The sequence below is a fragment of the Lepisosteus platostomus genome, chromosome 3 (genome assembly GCF_059453375.1).
Source record: "Lepisosteus platostomus isolate fLepPlt1 chromosome 3, fLepPlt1.hap1, whole genome shotgun sequence".
Classification (NCBI taxonomy): domain Eukaryota; kingdom Metazoa; phylum Chordata; class Actinopteri; order Semionotiformes; family Lepisosteidae; genus Lepisosteus; species Lepisosteus platostomus.
Window position 1 is genome coordinate 4,115,083 of NC_142613.1, and position 22,563 is coordinate 4,137,645.

Sequence of the window (22,563 nt, forward strand, 5' to 3'; positions counted from 1 at the left end):
AATATCTCACACACACACACACTGCCACCAGTCAATAACACACACAAGTCAATAACACACATAGACCAGTCAATAACATGCACTGCCACCAGTCAATATCACACACACACACAATGTACAGTGGGGACAAACTTCATGCACTGACTTCCCTGGATTTTCAATATGAGTTTGTTCTAAATACAAGAGCATGTTTTAACAAAAAAAAATCATGCAGGAGTTGAGGCCCAAAAAAAAAAATATTTTTTTTTCTCTGTCATCCTCCTCAGATGGACAGATAATTACTTGACTAAGGCTGACGAATCGGCAGAGGGCTCAGCAGCTCATCGTTTAAATTTAGGTGTGAATCATCTCTGTCGCGGGCCCCTCTGGCCCCCTCTTCCCAGAAGGCGCCATCGCAGTGACGAGTGAGCAATCATTTCTCACTACCCAGGCAGCTCGGGGCTTGACGCATCGTGCAGGGCCTGACACAGATGCTCTCGTTGAGCTCAGAACAACACCTGTGGACCTGACTCGTCTTGGACCTTCCTGTCTGCTCACTGCAAAGCACTCTGCCTCTCGTTACAGCTATCAGCGCCTGGAAACCTGCACTGAATGGACCCTCTGTGAATCAGGGTAAGCAGGCAGGAACCCAGGGACAGAGAGAGACCGATGCGTGATAGAAAAAGAGAAAGAGATCAAAGAGGAGAAGTTCCACTATGTGACCTAAATTATTAATGAGCTGTAGAGAGAGCTGGAGAGGGAGGGGGGGCTGTTAAACAGCTATAGTTTTACTATAGCTGCATCAATACTACACTGGGCAATGTGAGATCCTTCACGATGTGGTCACTGCTGTGAGACCGACTCTCTGACTCACACTGACGTCCACTGCGTCTCCTACCATTGGCCAAGTCAGGCTCCAGCTGTCTGTAGTGAGTGCGTGCGGACAGTGGGGTCCTCAGTCCCCACCGAAGAGCTAGGAGTTTTAAGCAGCCAGTCATGAAGGGACCGCAGTATTGGGGTAAGAATAAAGGACTCTTTGTGCTGCCCGAAAAATTATTTTTTTCCATTCTCCTCCAAATTCTATCCATTTAGAAATGCAGTAGGGGCTTCTATCCACTGCACCATTCAGCTGAGGAGATGAAACATCTTACAACAAAGGAAAATGAAATTTCAGCATTTTACCCGTCTTACCAGAGTAGGGAGTGTGTGTATGTGTGTGTCTGGTCTCTCCTCAGAGGTGTCTGTGTCCGTTTCCCCTGGACTGCAGGAATCCACGAAGCTACAAGGGAGACCTCAGAGCTGGAGCAGCAGCAGAGAGAGACAGAGGGAGGGAGAGGAAGAGAGAGAGAGAGAGGGAGGGAGGTAGAGGAAGAGGGAGGGATGCAGAGGGAGAGAGACACAGGTAGAGGGAGAGAGAGAGGGAGAGGCAGAGGCGCAAGCAGAGAAAGAGACAAGAGAGAAAGAGAGAGAAATTATGAAACATTAAAAATCAGTTATGGTTAAAAAAGGCAGTCTCCCTGTACCCGTTTCAAGCTTAGAAAACAGCTCAGGACAGGAGGCTAATAAGCGTCCAGTGAAATCGAATCCAAACTCCAATTCACCCCTGGATTAAACGATTCCCCATGGGCGTGGCAGATGTCAGTATTGCCAAACTCCGACATCCCTTTCCCTGCCACGGAAACGGCTTGCTCTGGGCTCCTCCGGGAGCCGGCCGGATGATGTTCCCAGATCAATAGGGATTGGAGTCACCGGGGGAGCCGAGCCGGTCTGAGCCGAGCCCCGCCCTCCTGGGACCTGTCTGACGAGCTGCCCGCAGACTCAACAGGGGGGTGTCCGACCACGATCGCAGAAGAGTGGGGTCACACTTGTCGCTGTCGCTAGCCGGGTGGCCCACAGGCATGTATCTGCCAGTGTCTGCGTTTCAGGGTGAAATCCCATCAAATTAAAGGCAAAAATATTAACCTCGCCCCCTCTAAAAAATACCTTTTTCTTTAAGCTGAAAGGGGTCACTGCCTCGTTAGTTTAATTAGCTCACTCCACTTTCGGATCAGCTCCCTCCCTGGTTAGGAGTTCTAATTAAACACAGAGGGAGCTCTGGAGAGCAAAGGATTATTAATTCATCCTGTCGATCTATTTGAAGATCAGACTGCAGAGCAACACTGGGGGCTCACACTTTCACGCGACATGGAGAAATCAACCCCCAAAAGAAAAATGAACTGCGGTAAAAACACAAATTGCCAAAAAGACTCAGACCGTGTTACTGATGGAGAGAAGTGTGCTGCTACCCCAAACCCTGCTGCTGCTGGTGTCACTGCTGGCTCTGCCCTGGGTGGTTCATAGCCTAGAGCTGGTCAGTGCACTGCCCAACTGGGCACTGCTCAACCGGACACTGCCCAACTGGCACTGCTCAACAGGACACTGCCCAACCGGACACTGCTCACCAGGGCACTGGCCAACTGGACACTGCTCACTGGCACTGGCCAACTGGACACTGCTCGTTGGGCACTGGCCAACTGGACACTGCTCAACCGAACACTGCCCAACTGACACTGCTCAACAGGGCACTGCCCAACCAGGTGGTGCTCACTGGGTACTGCTCAGTGGATACTGCTCAACAGGACACTGGACACCATGTGGTGCTCACTGGGCACTGCAAGGAAGGGCTTGTAGGGGAGCACAAGTCCCATCTCTTTGCAGGACCTGGGGGGAGGTGAAGAGATTCAGCACCCTGGACAGCAGCTGATGTGGCCAGCCCATCGCCACACACCTCCCCTCGGCCACCTTCCAGGGCAGCTCTTGTGAGCTCACGGTTCTACCAGGCTCTCGTCTCGCACTGCAGAGAAGTCTCCGTGCGCAGTCCCGCGTCGCCATTTCAGCACCCACCGTGCAAGAGCAGAGGGCAGGGACCCCAGGCAGCCATGCCCTCCAGGCTGCCAGGCCTGTCCTGTCCCGCCCCTGCACTCGCTGAGACCCTGGCTGCCTGACAGAGCTCTTTCCCCGCTATGAGAGCTGAGAGTGACACCAGAGACAGCCAGGCTGCTCTCTGCTGCCAGGAAAGGAGCAGCACAATGAAGACTTTCAGGAAGAGGGTGAGGGGGAGCAGCCAGTACTTTGGATTCCCTCGGCAAACAGCTGGGTGAGATCCTTGGATGAATGAAGTGCTAACTGGATGGGCTCAATAGCCTCCTCTCACTCATTTGTAACTTTTCTTGTGTTCTTATGTTCCTGATGACAGAGGCTATGGAAGGCTCAGTGACCACAGCCTGGCCATAGAGACTGGACACAGGCAGACCTGGCTGTCCAGAGCGGACAGGCTCAGTGACCACAGCCTGGCCACAGAAACTGGACACAGACAGACATGGCTGACCAGAGAAGACAGGCTCAGTGACCACATCCTGGCCATAGAGACTGGACACAGACAGACCTGGCTGTCCAGAGAGGACAGGCTCAGTGACCACAGCCTGGCCGTAGAGACTGGACACAGACAGACCTGGCTGTCCAGAGAGGACAGGCTCAGTGACCACAGCCTGGCCATAGAGACTGGACACAGACAGACCTGGCTGTCCAGAGAGGACAGGCTCAGTGACCACAGCCTGGCCGTAGAAACTGGACACAGACAGACCCAGCTGTCCAGAGAGGACAGGCTCAGTGACCACAGCCTGGCCATAGAGACTGGACACAGACAGACCTGGCTGTCCAGAGAGGACAGGCTCAGTGACCACAGCCTGGCCATAGAGACTGGACACAGACAGACCAGGCTGTCCAGAGAGGACAGGCTCAGTGACCACAGCCTGGCCGTAGAGACTGGACACAGACAGACCTGGCTGTCCAGAGAGGACAGGCTCAGTGACCACAGCCTGGCCATAGAGACTGGACACAGACAGACCCGGCTGTCCAGAGAGGACAGGCTCAGTGACCACAGCCTGGCCGTAGAAACTGGACACAGACAGACCCAGCTGTCCAGAGAGGACAGGCTCAGTGACCACAGCCTGGCCGTAGAAACTGGACACAGACAGACCTGGCTGTCCAGAGAGGACAGGCTCAGTGACCACAGCCTGGCCGTTGAGACTGGACACAGACAGACCTGGCTGTCCAGAGAGGACAGGCTCAGTGACCACAGCCTGGCCATAGAGACTGGACACAGACAGACCTGGCTGCCCAGAGAGGACAGGCTCAGTGACCACAGTCTGGCCGTAGAAACTGGACACAGACAGACCCAGCTGTCCAAAGAGGACTAACTGTGCTCCCACTGCCAGCAGGGAGAAGAGCACTCTGGGTCAAGACTCTTCCCAGAAACAACGAATCCTCTCTATTACTGCCCCCATCTCCTCTCTCCCCTGATTCACGCACACAGGCTCCCAAGCTCTCGCACTCAGACTGGTGCGCTCGAGCAGAAAACATTTTAAAAGGGCGGAAGTAATGTGCTTCCATTCGCCTCAGGAAAATAGAACAGATTTTCAAGTAACAGTCGCAGATAAAACCGACAAAGTGATTAAAGAAGATGGAAAAGCCATTACGGAACTGACCCTTCTCCTTTCCCGGAACGACCTGTAAACACCTCTGCATCCGAGCAGAAGCCATTGTCATCAGAAGAGCAATAATGGGGTCAGCAGTAACCCGAGCAGCGACAGCCACAAGCCTCAGAGTCATGGTCACGAGACTTCGGCACTGGCTGTTGGAAATATGAAAATCCCTAAAAGGCTTCCCTTGGGATTTTGGGGTTCCGAGTTCCGGAGTTTTTCCTGGACCACTAACAATTATGGGTGGCACGGCAGAGATGCTGTGCCTTCTAGTCTAGATGTTGCCAGTTCAAGTCCGGGCTGTGTCACAGGCTGACTGCGACTGGGACTCCCCGTGTGGTGGGGGGGACATTCAGTGAAGTACGGGCGGGGTTCACCAGACTGGACTTTGCTCTGGGTTTGTCCTGAGTTCCCTGGGCAACAGCGCCCCCCCGTGGACGAGAGCTGCAGTCGCTCCACCAGCCCCCAGTCGCTTTGGTGGAAGGGGTTCACTGTGTGAGGTCCTCAAGGGCGGGCGGACCCAGCTGGAGCTTGGCAGTTCCAAGATGGAAAGAAAACAAAGCTCAGCTGATACCCTCACAAAGGCTTCAGCGCATCAAGCCAGGTTTAAATGAACAGTCTGTGATGCGTGTCCCATAAAGCTGACAAAGCCTAGCCGTTTTTCACTTCAGAATGACCAGCGATTTTTGTAATACCCAAACAGATTTTCAAGTAAGAAATTAGACCAGTCAGTTTGTTTTTCACTTCTCTTCTCTCTGACCACTACCGGAGCATCAACTCCGACTGGACGAGAGGGCCATCCCTCACTTGCAGTACCGCCCCCTACTGGAAGAGCATCTCTGATTGGAGAAGAGGCATTATTCATCCCACACAGTACCTTCCCCTTACTGAAGGGTGAGCTCTGATTGGAGGAGAGGCCTGTCCCTCACCCACAGCACCAAGAGCCTTAGAACCGAGGAGGCCACAGGGGGTCAGCGAGAGCTGAGAGAGTCCTGAGAGACTAATCCCACCCCACCCTCTGACGGAGCACCTCTGCTCGGGGAACCCAGGTCACAGCTCGAACCTGCGATCACAGAGCTCATCCCGAGTTTGGGTCAGCGCATTTACCTGCTCAGCATGCTAAAAACAACATGCTTTAAAATGACAAAGCCTGCGGGAATTCCCAATTTCAGATTACAGCTGTATTTGCTTTAATGAGGATTAGTCGGGAATTAAAATGTTGAGAGCTCATCCGCACGCGGCGTCTGAATTCTGTAAGTAAATCGCACTCTAAGGCTCGGTCATGCTGGGGAGACAGTTCGGCAAGCCAAAATCCATAAGAAAAATAATATAACAGTTCTTCTTACAGCCCCAGTTTTCAAATGGCTTGTTCTCAATTAACACACAATCTACAAATCAGGCCGGAGCACAGCAGCTGACCAAAGCCAGCTGGGACAGCCAGACTGCAGGTGTGCAAGCGTGCGAGTCACGTGACCGAAGGCTTACAGGTGTAACGAGATAAAGATCGCAGTTTAGCGACTCGCTTACACACTCACTGACCGGCACATGCATCGTGAACTCCCTGGCAGACTGGCACACTCACGTGCTGAACTGACTCACTGGCACACTGACTGACAGACTGATCAATTAAATCACTGGCACACTGATTAACAGGCTGGCAGACCAACACACTGACAGACCCACTGGCAGCCTGGCTCACTGTCTATGTGAGCACACGGACTGACAGACTCAGAGAATCCAGGGGAGAGATCTGGCCGGGGTGTTTGAGTCGGTGTGTGAGGGAGAGGGGCCGAGACAGACGAAGAGAAAGAGTGTGCTTGTGTGCGTGATGCCGAGAGGACACTGGGGCTGTTGTTCAGCAGCGTGGCTGTGTGGGTGTGTGACTCAGCGGAACTGCCCTCAATCCTGTGACCTGGGTGATGATGGCATGACGCGAGCACGCGGAGAGAGAGAGAGATCGGTGGAGTTCTGGCAGGATATGGACCTGTCCCGGGCCAGTGTCCACAGCCGGTCCTCTCCAGAACTCTACGGTGGTCACCGAGCGTTTCGTGAGCGCTTGGGTGAGACAGGGATAAAGGTCTTTTTGGGGCCTGATAACATTAAATTTTTGTTGTACTTTAATCCCATTGATCCAGTAGGATGTGTCCTTGTGGTCCGGGTTCTTGAATTCCTGCTCTGGGCTGAACTGGCCCAATTCTGCCCCACTGGAGCAGCCCTCCTGTGTCGTACCCTCAGCAGGGTCTGTTCTCTCCATCCTCATCACCCCCGCCCTCTCGATCACACTGTGCCCACAGGCAAGGTTACAATGAGCTGGTAGAGTGGGCACACGTCACACTGATGCCATGATCAACAGAGAGAGGAAGTGTTTACTGCATCAGGACATTCCTTCTGCTGCAGCAGTATCTCAACACACACACCCACTCTCACTCAGACACCAGAGCCCTGTCACACTGACACTGTGATCAACATCTGGTCACAGAGAGAGAAAGTGTTTACTGCATCAGGACATTCCTTCTGCTGCAGCAGTATCTCAACACACACACTAACTCGCACTGACACTGTGATCAACAGCTGGTAACAGAGAGAGAGAGTTTTCTCTCCTTCAGGGCATTCCTTCTGCTCCAGCTCCAGTACAGTATATCCGAACACACACTCACACACACTCACACACCCTCCTGAAGGACATTCCTTCTGCTCCAGCTCCAGTACAGTATATCTGAACACACACTCACACACACTGACACACACTCCTGAAGGACATTCCTTCTGCTCCAGCTCCAGTACAGTATATCTGAACACACACTCACACACACTGACACACACTCCTGAAGGACATTCCTTCTGCTCCAGCTACAGTGTATCTGAACACACACTCACACACACTGACACACACTCCTGAAGGACATTCCTTCTGCTCCAGCTCCAGTACAGTATATCTGAACACACACTCACACACACTGACACACACTCCTGAAGGACATTCCTTCTGCTCCAGCTCCAGTACAGTATATCTGAACACACACTCACACACACTGACACACACTCCTGAAGGACATTCCTTCTGCTCCAGCTCCAGTACAGTATATCTGAACACACACTCACACACACTGACACACACTCCTGAAGGACATTCCTTCTGCTCCAGCTACAGTGTATCTGAACACACACTCACACACACTGACACACACTCCTGAAGGACATTCCTTCTGCTCCAGCTCCAGTACAGTGTATCCGAACACACACTCACACACACTCACACACACTCCTGAAGGACATTCCTTCTGCTCCAGCTCCAGTACAGTATATCTGAACACACACTCACACACACTGACACACACTCCTGAAGGACATTCCTTCTGCTCCAGCTCCAGTACAGTATATCTGAACACACACTCACACACACTGACACACACTCCTGAAGGACATTCCTTCTGCTCCAGCTCCAGTACAGTGTATCTGAACACACACTCACACACACTGACACACACTCCTGAAGGACATTCCTTCTGCTCCAGTACAGTATATCTGAACACACACTCACACACACAGACACACACTCTTGAAGGACATTCCTTCTGCTCCAGCTCCAGTACAGTATATCTGAACACACACTCACACACACTGACACACACTCCTGAAGGACATTCCTTCTGCTCCAGCTCCAGTACAGTATATCTGAACACACACTCACACACACTGACACACACTCCTGAAGGACATTCCTTCTGCTCCAGCTACAGTACAGTATATCTGAACACACACTCACACACACTGACACACACTCCTGAAGGACATTCCTTCTGCTCCAGCTCCAGTACAGTGTATCTGAACACACACTCACACACACTGACACACACTCCTGAAGGACATTCCTTCTGCTCCAGCTCCAGTACAGTATATCTGAACACACACTCACACACACTGACACACACTCCTGAAGGACATTCCTTCTGCTCCAGCTCCAGTACAGTATATCTGAACACACACTCACACACACTGACACACACTCCTGAAGGACATTCCTTCTGCTCCAGCTCCAGTACAGTATATCTGAACACACACTCACACACACTGACACACACTCCTGAAGGACATTCCTTCTGCTCCAGCTCCAGTACAGTATATCTGAACACACACTCACACACACTGACACACACTCCTGAAGGACATTCCTTCTGCTCCAGCTCCAGTACAGTATATCTGAACACACACTCACACACACTGACACACACTCCTGAAGGACATTCCTTCTGCTCCAGCTCCAGTACAGTGTATCTGAACACACACTCACACACACTGACACACACTCCTGAAGGACATTCCTTCTGCTCCAGCTACAGTACAGTGTATCTGAACACACACTCACACACACTGACACACACTCCTGAAGGACATTCCTTCTGCTCCAGCTCCAGTACAGTATATCTGAACACACACTCACACACACTCACACACCCTCCTGAAGGACATTCCTTCTGCTCCAGCTCCAGTACAGTATATCTGAACACACACTCACACACACTGACACACACTCCTGAAGGACATTCCTTCTGCTCCAGCTCCAGTACAGTATATCTGAACACACACTCACACACACTGACACACACTCCTGAAGGACATTCCTTCTGCTCCAGCTCCAGTACAGTATATCTGAACACACACTCACACACACTGACACACACTCCTGAAGGACATTCCTTCTGCTCCAGCTCCAGTACAGTATATCTGAACACACACTCACACACACTGACACACACTCCTGAAGGACATTCCTTCTGCTCCAGCTCCAGTACAGTGTATCTGAACACACACTCACACACACTGACACACACTCCTGAAGGACATTCCTTCTGCTCCAGCTACAGTACAGTGTATCTGAACACACACTCACACACACTGACACACACTCCTGAAGGACATTCCTTCTGCTCCAGCTCCAGTACAGTATATCTGAACACACACTCACACACACTGACACACACTCCTGAAGGACATTCCTTCTGCTCCAGCTCCAGTACAGTATATCTGAACACACACTCACACACACTGACACACACTCCTGAAGGACATTCCTTCTGCTCCAGCTCCAGTACAGTGTATCTGAACACACACTCACACACACTGACACACACTCCTGAAGGACATTCCTTCTGCTCCAGCTCCAGTACAGTATATCTGAACACACACTCACACACACTGACACACACTCCTGAAGGACATTCCTTCTGCTCCAGCTCCAGTACAGTGTATCTGAACACACACTCACACACACTGACACACACTCCTGAAGGACATTCCTTCTGCTCCAGCTCCAGTACAGTATATCTGAACACACACTCACACACACTGACACACACTCCTGAAGGACATTCCTTCTGCTCCAGCTCCAGTACAGTATATCCGAACACACACTCACACACACTGACACACACTCCTGAAGGACATTCCTTCTGCTCCAGCTACAGTACAGTGTATCTGAACACACACTCACACACACTGACACACACTCCTGAAGGACATTCCTTCTGCTCCAGCTCCAGTACAGTATATCTGAACACACACTCACACACACTGACACACACTCCTGAAGGACATTCCTTCTGCTCCAGCTCCAGTACAGTATATCCGAACACACACTCACACACACTGACACACACTCCTGAAGGACATTCCTTCTGCTCCAGCTCCAGTATATCCGAACACACACTCACACACACTGACACACACTCCTGAAGGACATTCCTTCTGCTCCAGCTACAGTGCAGTATATCTGAACACACACTCACACACACTGACACACACTCCTGAAGGACATTCCTTCTGCTCCAGCTACAGTATATCTGAACACACACTCACACACACTGACACACACTCCTGAAGGACATTCCTTCTGCTCCAGCTCCAGTACAGTATATCTGAACACACACTCACACACACTGACACACACTCCTGAAGGACATTCCTTCTGCTCCAGCTCCAGTACAGTATATCTGAACACACACTCACACACACTGACACACACTCCTGAAGGACATTCCTTCTGCTCCAGCTCCAGTACAGTATATCTGAACACACACTCACACACACTGACACACACTCCTGAAGGACATTCCTTCTGCTCCAGCTACAGTGTATCTGAACACACACTCACACACACTGACACACACTCCTGAAGGACATTCCTTCTGCTCCAGCTCCAGTACAGTGTATCCGAACACACACTCACACACACTCACACACCCTCCTGAAGGACATTCCTTCTGCTCCAGCTCCAGTACAGTATATCTGAACACACACTCACACACACTGACACACACTCCTGAAGGACATTCCTTCTGCTCCAGCTCCAGTACAGTGTATCTGAACACACACTCACACACACTGACACACACTCCTGAAGGACATTCCTTCTGCTCCAGCTCCAGTACAGTATATCTGAACACACACTCACACACACTGACACACACTCCTGAAGGACATTCCTTCTGCTCCAGCTCCAGTACAGTATATCTGAACACACACTCACACACACTGACACACACTCCTGAAGGACATTCCTTCTGCTCCAGCTCCAGTACAGTATATCTGAACACACACTCACACACACTGACACACACTCCTGAAGGACATTCCTTCTGCTCCAGCTCCAGTACAGTGTATCTGAACACACACTCACACACACTGACACACACTCCTGAAGGACATTCCTTCTGCTCCAGTACAGTATATCTGAACACACACTCACACACACAGACACACACTCTTGAAGGACATTCCTTCTGCTCCAGCTCCAGTACAGTATATCTGAACACACACTCACACACACTGACACACACTCCTGAAGGACATTCCTTCTGCTCCAGCTCCAGTACAGTATATCTGAACACACACTCACACACACTGACACACACTCCTGAAGGACATTCCTTCTGCTCCAGCTACAGTACAGTATATCTGAACACACACTCACACACACTGACACACACTCCTGAAGGACATTCCTTCTGCTCCAGCTCCAGTACAGTGTATCTGAACACACACTCACACACACTGACACACACTCCTGAAGGACATTCCTTCTGCTCCAGCTCCAGTACAGTATATCTGAACACACACTCACACACACTGACACACACTCCTGAAGGACATTCCTTCTGCTCCAGCTCCAGTACAGTATATCTGAACACACACTCACACACACTGACACACACTCCTGAAGGACATTCCTTCTGCTCCAGCTCCAGTACAGTATATCTGAACACACACTCACACACACTGACACACACTCCTGAAGGACATTCCTTCTGCTCCAGCTCCAGTACAGTATATCTGAACACACACTCACACACACTGACACACACTCCTGAAGGACATTCCTTCTGCTCCAGCTCCAGTACAGTATATCTGAACACACACTCACACACACTGACACACACTCCTGAAGGACATTCCTTCTGCTCCAGCTCCAGTACAGTGTATCTGAACACACACTCACACACACTGACACACACTCCTGAAGGACATTCCTTCTGCTCCAGCTACAGTACAGTGTATCTGAACACACACTCACACACACTGACACACACTCCTGAAGGACATTCCTTCTGCTCCAGCTCCAGTACAGTATATCTGAACACACACTCACACACACTCACACACCCTCCTGAAGGACATTCCTTCTGCTCCAGCTCCAGTACAGTATATCTGAACACACACTCACACACACTGACACACACTCCTGAAGGACATTCCTTCTGCTCCAGCTCCAGTACAGTATATCTGAACACACACTCACACACACTGACACACACTCCTGAAGGACATTCCTTCTGCTCCAGCTCCAGTACAGTATATCTGAACACACACTCACACACACTGACACACACTCCTGAAGGACATTCCTTCTGCTCCAGCTCCAGTACAGTATATCTGAACACACACTCACACACACTGACACACACTCCTGAAGGACATTCCTTCTGCTCCAGCTCCAGTACAGTGTATCTGAACACACACTCACACACACTGACACACACTCCTGAAGGACATTCCTTCTGCTCCAGCTACAGTACAGTGTATCTGAACACACACTCACACACACTGACACACACTCCTGAAGGACATTCCTTCTGCTCCAGCTCCAGTACAGTATATCTGAACACACACTCACACACACTGACACACACTCCTGAAGGACATTCCTTCTGCTCCAGCTCCAGTACAGTATATCTGAACACACACTCACACACACTGACACACACTCCTGAAGGACATTCCTTCTGCTCCAGCTCCAGTACAGTATATCTGAACACACACTCACACACACTGACACACACTCCTGAAGGACATTCCTTCTGCTCCAGCTCCAGTACAGTGTATCTGAACACACACTCACACACACTGACACACACTCCTGAAGGACATTCCTTCTGCTCCAGCTCCAGTACAGTATATCTGAACACACACTCACACACACTGACACACACTCCTGAAGGACATTCCTTCTGCTCCAGCTCCAGTACAGTGTATCTGAACACACACTCACACACACTGACACACACTCCTGAAGGACATTCCTTCTGCTCCAGCTCCAGTACAGTATATCTGAACACACACTCACACACACTGACACACACTCCTGAAGGACATTCCTTCTGCTCCAGCTCCAGTACAGTATATCCGAACACACACTCACACACACTGACACACACTCCTGAAGGACATTCCTTCTGCTCCAGCTACAGTACAGTGTATCTGAACACACACTCACACACACTGACACACACTCCTGAAGGACATTCCTTCTGCTCCAGCTCCAGTACAGTATATCTGAACACACACTCACACACACTGACACACACTCCTGAAGGACATTCCTTCTGCTCCAGCTCCAGTACAGTATATCCGAACACACACTCACACACACTGACACACACTCCTGAAGGACATTCCTTCTGCTCCAGCTCCAGTATATCCGAACACACACTCACACACACTGACACACACTCCTGAAGGACATTCCTTCTGCTCCAGCTACAGTGCAGTATATCTGAACACACACTCACACACACTGACACACACTCCTGAAGGACATTCCTTCTGCTCCAGCTACAGTATATCTGAACACACACTCACACACACTGACACACACTCCTGAAGGACATTCCTTCTGCTCCAGCTACAGTGCATCTCCCCACACACATTCTGTGAAGTGTGTATGGTTTACTCCCGGCTCACTACCTGCACATTTGAGTGATAGTGTGTTGTGTGTAGCGGGTGTGGACAGCATGCTTTGTGAATACGGCCTGTCGTGTGCTGTGGAGCACATGCAGAGCTTTTTTAGGTTGATTGTATGGGGCGGCTGTGTGCAGCGATGCTGTGTGGAGTGAGGCGTTTACGACGGGCGGTGTGTACAGTGCCCGTCGTGCAGTGGGGTGTGGCGTGCGGGCAGGCCTGGATAGCGGGGTGTACACGGCGTGCTGGGGCGCAGCGCCTGTCCTCTCCGTGTCGATCCCTGATCACTTATTCAGACTCCCTGCCGCTTCAGTCCCACACCCCCGCCTCACGCTGGCGTTGCCATGACAACCCCCGACTCCCACTGTACAGTACACTGCGTCCCCTCCCCCACCTCCTCCTCCTCCTCCTCCTCCCGTCTCCTCCGTGCCTTCAGCCTTCCTCCTCCCTCGCCTTCATCTCTGCGGGTTTCTGCTGAGGTGCGGCTCGTCAGGAGTTCCCTAATTACCCTCCCTCTCTCTGTCACCTCTACCTCTCCTTCCCCGAGACACGCTCTCTCTCCCTCCATCTATCTTTGCTTCCAGGGCGGGAGGCGCTGAAAGGCGCCCCGAGCTCGTTCGCGTTCACGAGCCCTCCGGGCGCTGGGCGAGCAGGAGCGGTTCCGGAGTCTCCGCCGGCCCCGGGGACTCAATCTCTTCAGTCCTGAAGACCCTGGGGCTGACCCTTACCCCCCAGGCACCGGCCATGCTTCTTTTGACAGGGGGGTGGCCCGGATTTGCGGATTTCCCGGAGACCGGCAGGGAACAGCTGGAAGAGATCCCCGGTGCGAGAGGGCAGGGCCAAGCAGGATGCTTTTCAGGCTTCCGGCCCCGCTGGAGGTCCGAGGGCCTGGGATACGACGGCCTGACTTCCGCCCCGGGAAGCGCCGCATGCCGACGCCCTCTCCCGCGAGCGCCGGTGCGGAGCCGGGCTGTCGAAACGCTCCAGCGGGAAGGAGCGGCTAAAAAACGCCCGCGTCGCAGAGGGACTGATGGGTAAACGCCGCACACGCCCAGCCCGTGCCGGAGCAGTCCTTCTTCCCAGAAGGATCCCTCTCCTGCGATCCCGGACTCCTGCTGCCACCCCGCACGTCTCTCCGGCCGGACTATTCTTTCTGAAATTCCTCTCGCGTTCAGTAGCGTGACCAAATAATGCACATTTGTCAAAGTTCAGGACAATGACATGGAATAAGAGCAGTAATAATGCAGGGCAGCATGGCTGCCCCACAGCCCTGGCGCCCTGGGCTCAATTACAGGGGTGCTGTCTGTGTGGAGTTTGTATGTTGTATGCTTTAGCGTGGGTGTCCTTCAGGTGCTCTGGTTTCCTCCCACAGTCCAAAGACATACCGGTGGGTTAACTGGCTTCTAGGAAAACTGGCCCAGGCGTGAGTGTGTGTGTGCCTGTACAGTATGTCTGCCTGCAATGCACTGCTGTCCAACCAGGGTGCACCCTGCCATGTGCCTGTTGCTTGCTGGGATAGAATCTGGCTCCCCCCGCCACCCTGAGTTGGAAGAAACTGTTAGAAAATGGATGGGTGGGTGGGTGGATGATACTGTGGCCACTAACCGGTCCTCTCTGGACAGCCAGGGCTGCCTGTATTATTCAGTCTCTGTGTCCAGGCTGTGGTCACTGAGCCTGTCCTTTCTGGACAGCCAGGGCTGCCTGTGTCCAGGCTGTGGTCACTGAGTCTGTCCTTTCTGGACAGCCAGGTCTGCCTGTGTCCAGGCTGTGGTCACTGAGTCTGTCCTCTCTGGACAGCCAGGTCTGCCTGTGTCCAGGCTGTGGTCACTGAGCCTGTCCTCTCTGGACAGCCAGGTCTGCCTGTGTCTAGTCTCTGTGTCCAGGCTGTGGTCACTGAGTCTGTCCTCTCTGGACAGCCAGGTCTGCCTGTGTCCAGTCTCTATGGCCAGGCTGTGGTCACTGAGCCTGTCCTCTCTGGCCAGCCAGGGCTGCCTGTATCGCTCAGTTTCTGTGGCCAGGCTGTGGTCACTGAGCTCTTCTCTGGGCTCAGCAGGGCCGTGTAGCTGTGGCTGCTCTGGCCAAGGCTCTCCACATGTCTGTTTCTATTCTCATTTCCCAGGGAGAGACAGTGGCTAGAGGCTGAAATTTCTGCTTCTCTGTCTCGGTCTGGCTCTCCGCCCCCTCCTCTCTCTCTCCCTCCGTCCCTCGTCTCCCCCGCTCTCTCCCAGTGACAGGAGCATGTGTGTCAGTTCGTGTGCGTGCACCCGCTGTGGTTCGAACCCTGAGCAAGGCGATGTGACAGGATGCGATCCCTTGCTCGCAGCACTTGGAGGAAGAGAGAGAGAGGAGGGGGGAGGCAGGGGAGGGGTCTGGGTGTCTTTGTTTAAGCCCCTGGGGAAGAAAGACCTGTGAACCACCCAGTGATGCAGAAATGGAGCTGCTGACTCACTGAATGTCAGGCACACTCATACACACACAAACACATGTACACAAACATATGCACACTCACAAATTCATACATACGTGAAAACACTTGTACACACGCAGACTCAAACCCATAAAAAAACAAAATGCACACTCAAACACATGCTCAAACACACAAACACATTGATGCACACACACAAACACAAATGCGTGCAGACTCAAACACACATTCATACAAATGTATAAACACACATACACGCACATTCATAAACACAGTGCACTCACACATACGCATTCATTAACATAGACACACAAACACACAATGCTTAGGCATCTGAAGCACAGTCAGGGGTTAAATTGATGTGTATTCCGAGCATCGAAAATTCAAAGCCTCCACCTCAGTTTCGTGCTATGATAACATCATGAGTGTTATTAATAGAGCTGGGTGAGAAGAAATTAAGGCTGTCATTAAGCAACTCTGATTCACACTAATCAGAGTCTTCAAAAACATGATCAAGGCAATTCAAGCTCAGCTCTTCACAAGCAGATAACATGCAGAAATTCTGAATACTTCACATTTACCGAGAATAAGGACCCATCAACTCTAATGGTATCACAGTCAGGTATTCTTAGCCTCCAACATCATTTGTTCCACCAGACCTACAGATCCAGAAAGCTAAACACTGTACCTTTCATGCAAATGAAAGAGCACAATTCATTCAAAAGAAACGCTGATCTGTCAAGATTAACTGTTGTTTTACAACAAAGGGGCTGCAATTGCAGAAGACGGTCATCACAGAATTGTGTTTCTTAATCAAGAAGGAAAGATGGTGAGAGAACAAGGCGAAGTCCAAGGATTGTGCAGAGTAGCGTGTGTATGTTCACACAAATATTTACAGTACAAGCAAAGCTGTTGTAAACATCCATCCATTTTCTAACCACTTTATCCTGTTCGGGGTTGAGGGGCACGATACCCCCTGGAGGGGACGTCAGTCCATCACTGGGCACACACTCTCACCAGGATCCATCTCCCCAGAAGCCCATTAACCTACCAGTATGTCTTCGGACTGTGGGAGGAAACTGTGGAAACCCATACAGAGAGCATCCCAGGTCCTGCTCTGGGATCAGCTTGATGACACAACAAACAAAGAACACAAAGCCATGTTAAGGCAGCACCTTGAATGCAAAAAACAAGCCATGGCTGGGATGCCAAGAGCTGGGCGAAATCAGACATCATCACCGGTGGATAAAGCGAGGATGACTTCAGCTGACTCTTCACTGAGAAGAAGGTGTGAAATCAAGAAATTCCGACACCCTCTAATGAGCACGTCTCGGCTACCTGTTTCAACAGATCACACAGCACTGCTCCGAGAGGGGAGAGAGATTGGAGGGGGGAGACAGAGAGAGGAGAGGAGATGACAAGTCCATATTTGGAGTACATCAGGGATAACTGAGATGGGAACACTGATCTCCTGCCATACCTGGAGGCACCTCTGGATTTAAATGTGTGTCAAGACAGCGAGGCAGGGAAGGAAACAGAGAGACGGAGGAACGGGAAAGGCGAGGAACCGACTCTGAAAGAGCGACAGATTCACACAGAGAGACAGAACGGAGGAGGGGCGCGACCCTCCTGTCAGAACGAATTTTGTCGTTTTGCACCAAAAGGAAAATAAGAAACATTCGTGTCAGGAGGAGGGAGAGAGAGTTACAGATCCTGCCGGAGAGCCTGCAGGGACTCTCCGTGGGCAGGGAAGCATGGAGACCAGGACAGGGAGACGGTCCAGTTCCTGGAACTGGCGCAGCAACATGGGCCGGGAGCTGAAAAGTGGGATTGATGCAATGCCGGGACCGGGGCGAGAGCAGGCGGTGGCTTGGGGGTCCGATCCGAGACTGTCTGCACCTCTGCTAGGAGAGAGAGCGCTCCGAAGATATCCTGGCTTTATATGGGCATGGCAGGCCACAGGGGACGGGAGGCACAGAATGTGCTCTGAGGCTGCTGTGATGAGCTCGTCAGACAGATAACTTAATCGGGAGAAGCTCTTGGGAAGAGCCTGAGTTACAGGAGACTGGGCCACATGTGTGCGACTCCAGCAGGAAAAAGAGAGAGGAAGAGATGGAGTGAGGGAGACAGAGAGAGAGAGTCCAAGTTTAACGAGAGCAATTGAGGCCTGTAGCTCCGAACAGCCCCTTCAATCACTGACATTGACACACACACACACTGACACGCTGTCACAGAAACCAGCACACACAGTCACAGACACCGACACACACACACACACTGACACGCAGTCACAGAAACCAGCACACACAGTCACACACACACACACACTGACACGCAGTCACAGAAAGCAGCACACACAGTCACAGTAATCAGCACACAAAGACATCAACATAATCGCACTGACACTTAGTCGCAGGCTCCAATACACACAGTCACAGACACGCACAATGGCACTCAAAGACACACACAGTGACACCAATCCGCCTGTTTGAATCTCTGCTGTAGTGCACTGTGTGTGGTCAATATGGCTGCACAGCACACACAGGTATGGAGTGTGTATTATATATACATATATACACTTTGGATTTATAATTTTAAAAATGCTTTGGTAAATGTGAAACCTCCTTATATAAGTAAAACAGTCCGGCACCTCACTCATACCTCCAGTTCAACTCCCCCTCCTCCCCGAGCTCTGTTAATTATCTAATTGTTTAGATATCTCCATCAGCAGCCTCGTCAGGGGCTGGGGCTGCTGCTGCCAGAGAAGAGTGTTCATCCAGGCTGACTGTGCTGTGACGAACACAGACACCTGTGACAGGCAGGCTTCTCTCTATAGGTTACTCTCCTCTCTCTGTCTCTCTACAATGGAGAGCAAGCTGGGGTATGTGGAAAAGAAACTCTTAATGCAAGAAATTGTATATGGCCAATAAAGTGATCTGATCCTATCTTACAATTGCCTTGAGTTTAAATTCAAGAGCTTCATTGGCATGATTAGTCAATTTAGGAAAGAATGTTTGTCTCATCGCAGAGTATTTCTCACTCTGCCGAGAAAGGGCATCTTCGTCTCTGCTTCTCCCCGCTGGCAGTGGGAGCACAGCCTGTCCTCTCTGGGCAGCCAGGTCTGCCTGTATTACTCAGTTTCTATGGCCAGGTGTGGTCACTGAGCCTGTCCTCTTGGACAGCCAGTCTGCCTGTGTCTCCCAGTCTCTATGGCCAGGCTGTGCTCACTGAGCCTGTCCTCTTGGACAGCCAGGTCTGCCTGTATCGCTCAGTTTCTAAGGCCAGGCTGTGGTCATTAGCCCGTCAGCTCTGGACTCAGCAGGGCATGTGGTGGTAGGCTTTCTAGTCACTGCTTTTTTGTGTATATTTTATTGCTCTCTTCTGCGTACTGATTAGCAGTGGGTACAGGCCTAATTTGGCCCTGCACACACCGTTAGATGTTTTTCTCTACACACGGAGGATGTTTTTACAGACCTCTGTGCAGGACTTCAATGGGCTGTTGGTCCCTTTTGAGGTAATCTTGGTCTGCGATTGGACCCCCACACTTCACTGCCTTATAGGGCACTGGCTTGGACCACACTTTAAAATGTATTTCAGAGACACTCCCTGTGTGTGTCTCTCCGTCACTCTGTCTCACAACAAGTGAGCAGCCAGTGGTGCTGTAATGAGGCACATATTGCCCTCACTCATCATACAAACAGCTGACAGAGAAGGCAAATATTTACACTGAGGAAGACGGAACACTGCTCCGTCTCCCCAGCGTCCCGTGAAATGCAGATTGAGTGTGTTCCTGTGAGCTGGGCCGCCCGCTCCAGATTAAACACACCCCCTCTCCGGGATTCACTCCCTTCCCCGCTCAAATTGAAATTCGAATTCCACTCCACAGTGCCTGGCTGCAGCCGGGACAGACTCGGGGAGGGAGCGAATCCTTGACCTTTAACATCCATTATTTCACCCATCAAAGGGAGAAGGACAAAGTGGAGTCCGAAGACCCGAAGACACGCGGCCCAGGGGAACAATAACAGGGGCCAGCCCGGGAGGGAGCAGCTGATGCAAGAGGCTGATGGCTCGGGCCGCGGGTCGACAAAAGGCGAGACGCTCAGGGGACAGGAACGGACAGGTAGACTGTCGGAGAGACTGACGGACTGCGGGAGACATCCGATCCAATCCCAGAAATCGCACACCTTCTTGCTCGGCAGAGCTGCAGCCCAGTGTGTGACCTCCTGTCCCAGCCCGAGGGGCCGGCAGCCAGCCTGTCTCACAGTAATGTGCTATGTGATGTCCAGCAATGGCCACCGATATGTTGTGGGTTTTTTTACTGTAAATGCTCTATTAATGGTTTCTGATTTAGCAAAAAGACTGACTGACCAACGGACAGAGAGAGAGAGAGAAAGAGAGAGAGAGAGAGAGAGAGACTGACCGAATGACCAATCAACTGACCGGACAGAGAGAGACGGAGACAGAGGCTGACTGACCGGACAGAGAGACAGAGACAGTCTAACTGACTGGTGAACAAAGAGAGGGAGACTCACATCGGCTAATTAATATAAAGCACTTTGCTGCCCCACAGAGCGAAGGGCTGAGAGAGCACAGAGGAGAGAGGGAGGGTGAAAGTACTGATACAGGCCCTAATATGTCAAGCACAGCGTGCAGGGGCACATCCTGTAATTCATGCAAATTGCCACTCTGCTCTTGTTAGGAGTGACAGCTAAGGACGACTGACTGACTCCGTTCAAAGGATTTATCGGCTTTGCAGCTATTTACCGAAAACCTCAATGTCTTCTCCTTGATAGACGGGGCTGTGAGGGCCTGGAACGAGCTGTCCAGCCATGTAAGTGAGGCCGAGACCCTCCTTTTGGGAAACCACCGGATGAGATTCTCGGATCACTACATTACCAAACAGCCCAGATGGGCTACTGGCCTCATACTGTCTGTAGCCTGTCTTATATTTGCATGTTCACACCAGTGTTAAGTTGTTGTAATGCACGGTACATAGATACATCGCACCTTACGTTGCTACACTGCTACACTAGATCCTGCAGTGGCCTGCTGTGGTGTAAAGCTGGTACTGAGCATGTGCCATGGAGCAGAGACCCAGAGAGGGAGAGGGAGAGGAAAGAGAGAGAGCCGTTTCAAAGAGCTTTCATGAAATCTGTTTTCCCTTTCTGCTCCAAATCAGCTTTAGGAGTCTGAGGCAGTGTGAGCAGCAGGATCAGCAGCACATAATCCCTCTAACCCTATAGAGCTACTGTACGCACACACACAGAGCCCTAGCCACGCACACACAGAGCTCTAGCCACGCACACACGGAGACCCCTAAACACGGACAAATGGAGACCCCTAAACACGCACACACACACAGGGCCCTAGACATGCACATAGAGTGCATTAAAGATGCGCACACACACAGAGCCCTAAACACACAACTTTAGACATGCATTGACACAAACACACACAGAGCCCCACAGACACAACCCAACTCACAACGCCAGACACACACAGACACAAGCAAGCAGACACTGCTATTGACACACACGGAGCACTAAAGAAACGCACAAAGGATCACGGACGCAGGGCTGGTGTGTGCGTCAGAGGCCCAGGGACACTGTGCGACACCTCCCCGAGGCCCCCTGGCTCCTCCGCCTGCTGTGCCGCGGTGCCCAAGCCCTGATCCAGCTGGCTCCTGGGCACAGCTCGCTCAGCTTGCTCCCAGACACCCGCTGGGACTCCTCCGAGAGCAGCCTCCGGACTGCGGCCCGGCCGGCCCGCGGGGTGCCCGCGCCCCCACACCCCCCACGCTGGCTGACAGGCCTCCCTCCACACTGTGTCTGTGTAGTCACAGCCCATTACTCCATGTGTAAGGAGCACACTAAGCCCCCCAGAAACCCAGCAATAGGAGAGTCTCTCAGGATAAGACACCGTGTGTAACAGGATGTGAGAGGCAGGGAGAAATTAAATTAGAGGGAGAATGGAGAGTATTTACAGTGCGGCACCAATCCCAGCCCACGCGTTTCTGCTCCTAATGGGGATCCACCTCCGACAGACAGGATTACACCCCTCGTAGCGCTACAGACAGGGGTGCTGCAGAACAGAGGGGTCCCCGGAATTGGAGGGATGCTCCCCAGCCCAAGTTCAGTATAGGGGAGTGCATGATTAACACACTCTTACTGGAGTCACTGTACACACACACACCTGGAGTACAGACTCTTACTGGAGTCACTGTACACACACACACACCTGGAGTACAGACTCTTACTGGAGTCACTGTACACACACACACACACCTGGAGTACAGACTCTTACTGGAGCCCCAGTATACACACACCTGGAGTACAGACTCTTACTGGAGTCACTGTACACACACACACCTGGAGTACAGACTCTTACTGGAGCCCCAGCACACAC

The 22,563-nt window shown here is 51.8% G+C and overlaps 1 protein-coding gene across 5 annotated transcripts in view; it reads right to left on the reverse strand.

Moving 5' to 3' along the window:
* Window positions 1-22,563, reverse strand: part of l1cama (L1 cell adhesion molecule, paralog a) — a 73,932-nt gene that overhangs the window by 42,744 nt on the left and 8,625 nt on the right. For 4 of the 5 annotated variants that reach the window (XM_088623992.1, XM_088623988.1, XM_088623991.1 and 1 more), the window contains exon 2: window positions 1,171-1,278. The exons of the other annotated variant lie outside the window; for it this stretch is intronic. The gene's annotated coding sequence lies outside the window, so the exon portion shown is untranslated. The remainder of the gene's footprint in view (window positions 1-1,170; window positions 1,279-22,563) is intronic. 5 annotated transcript variants of the gene reach the window in all.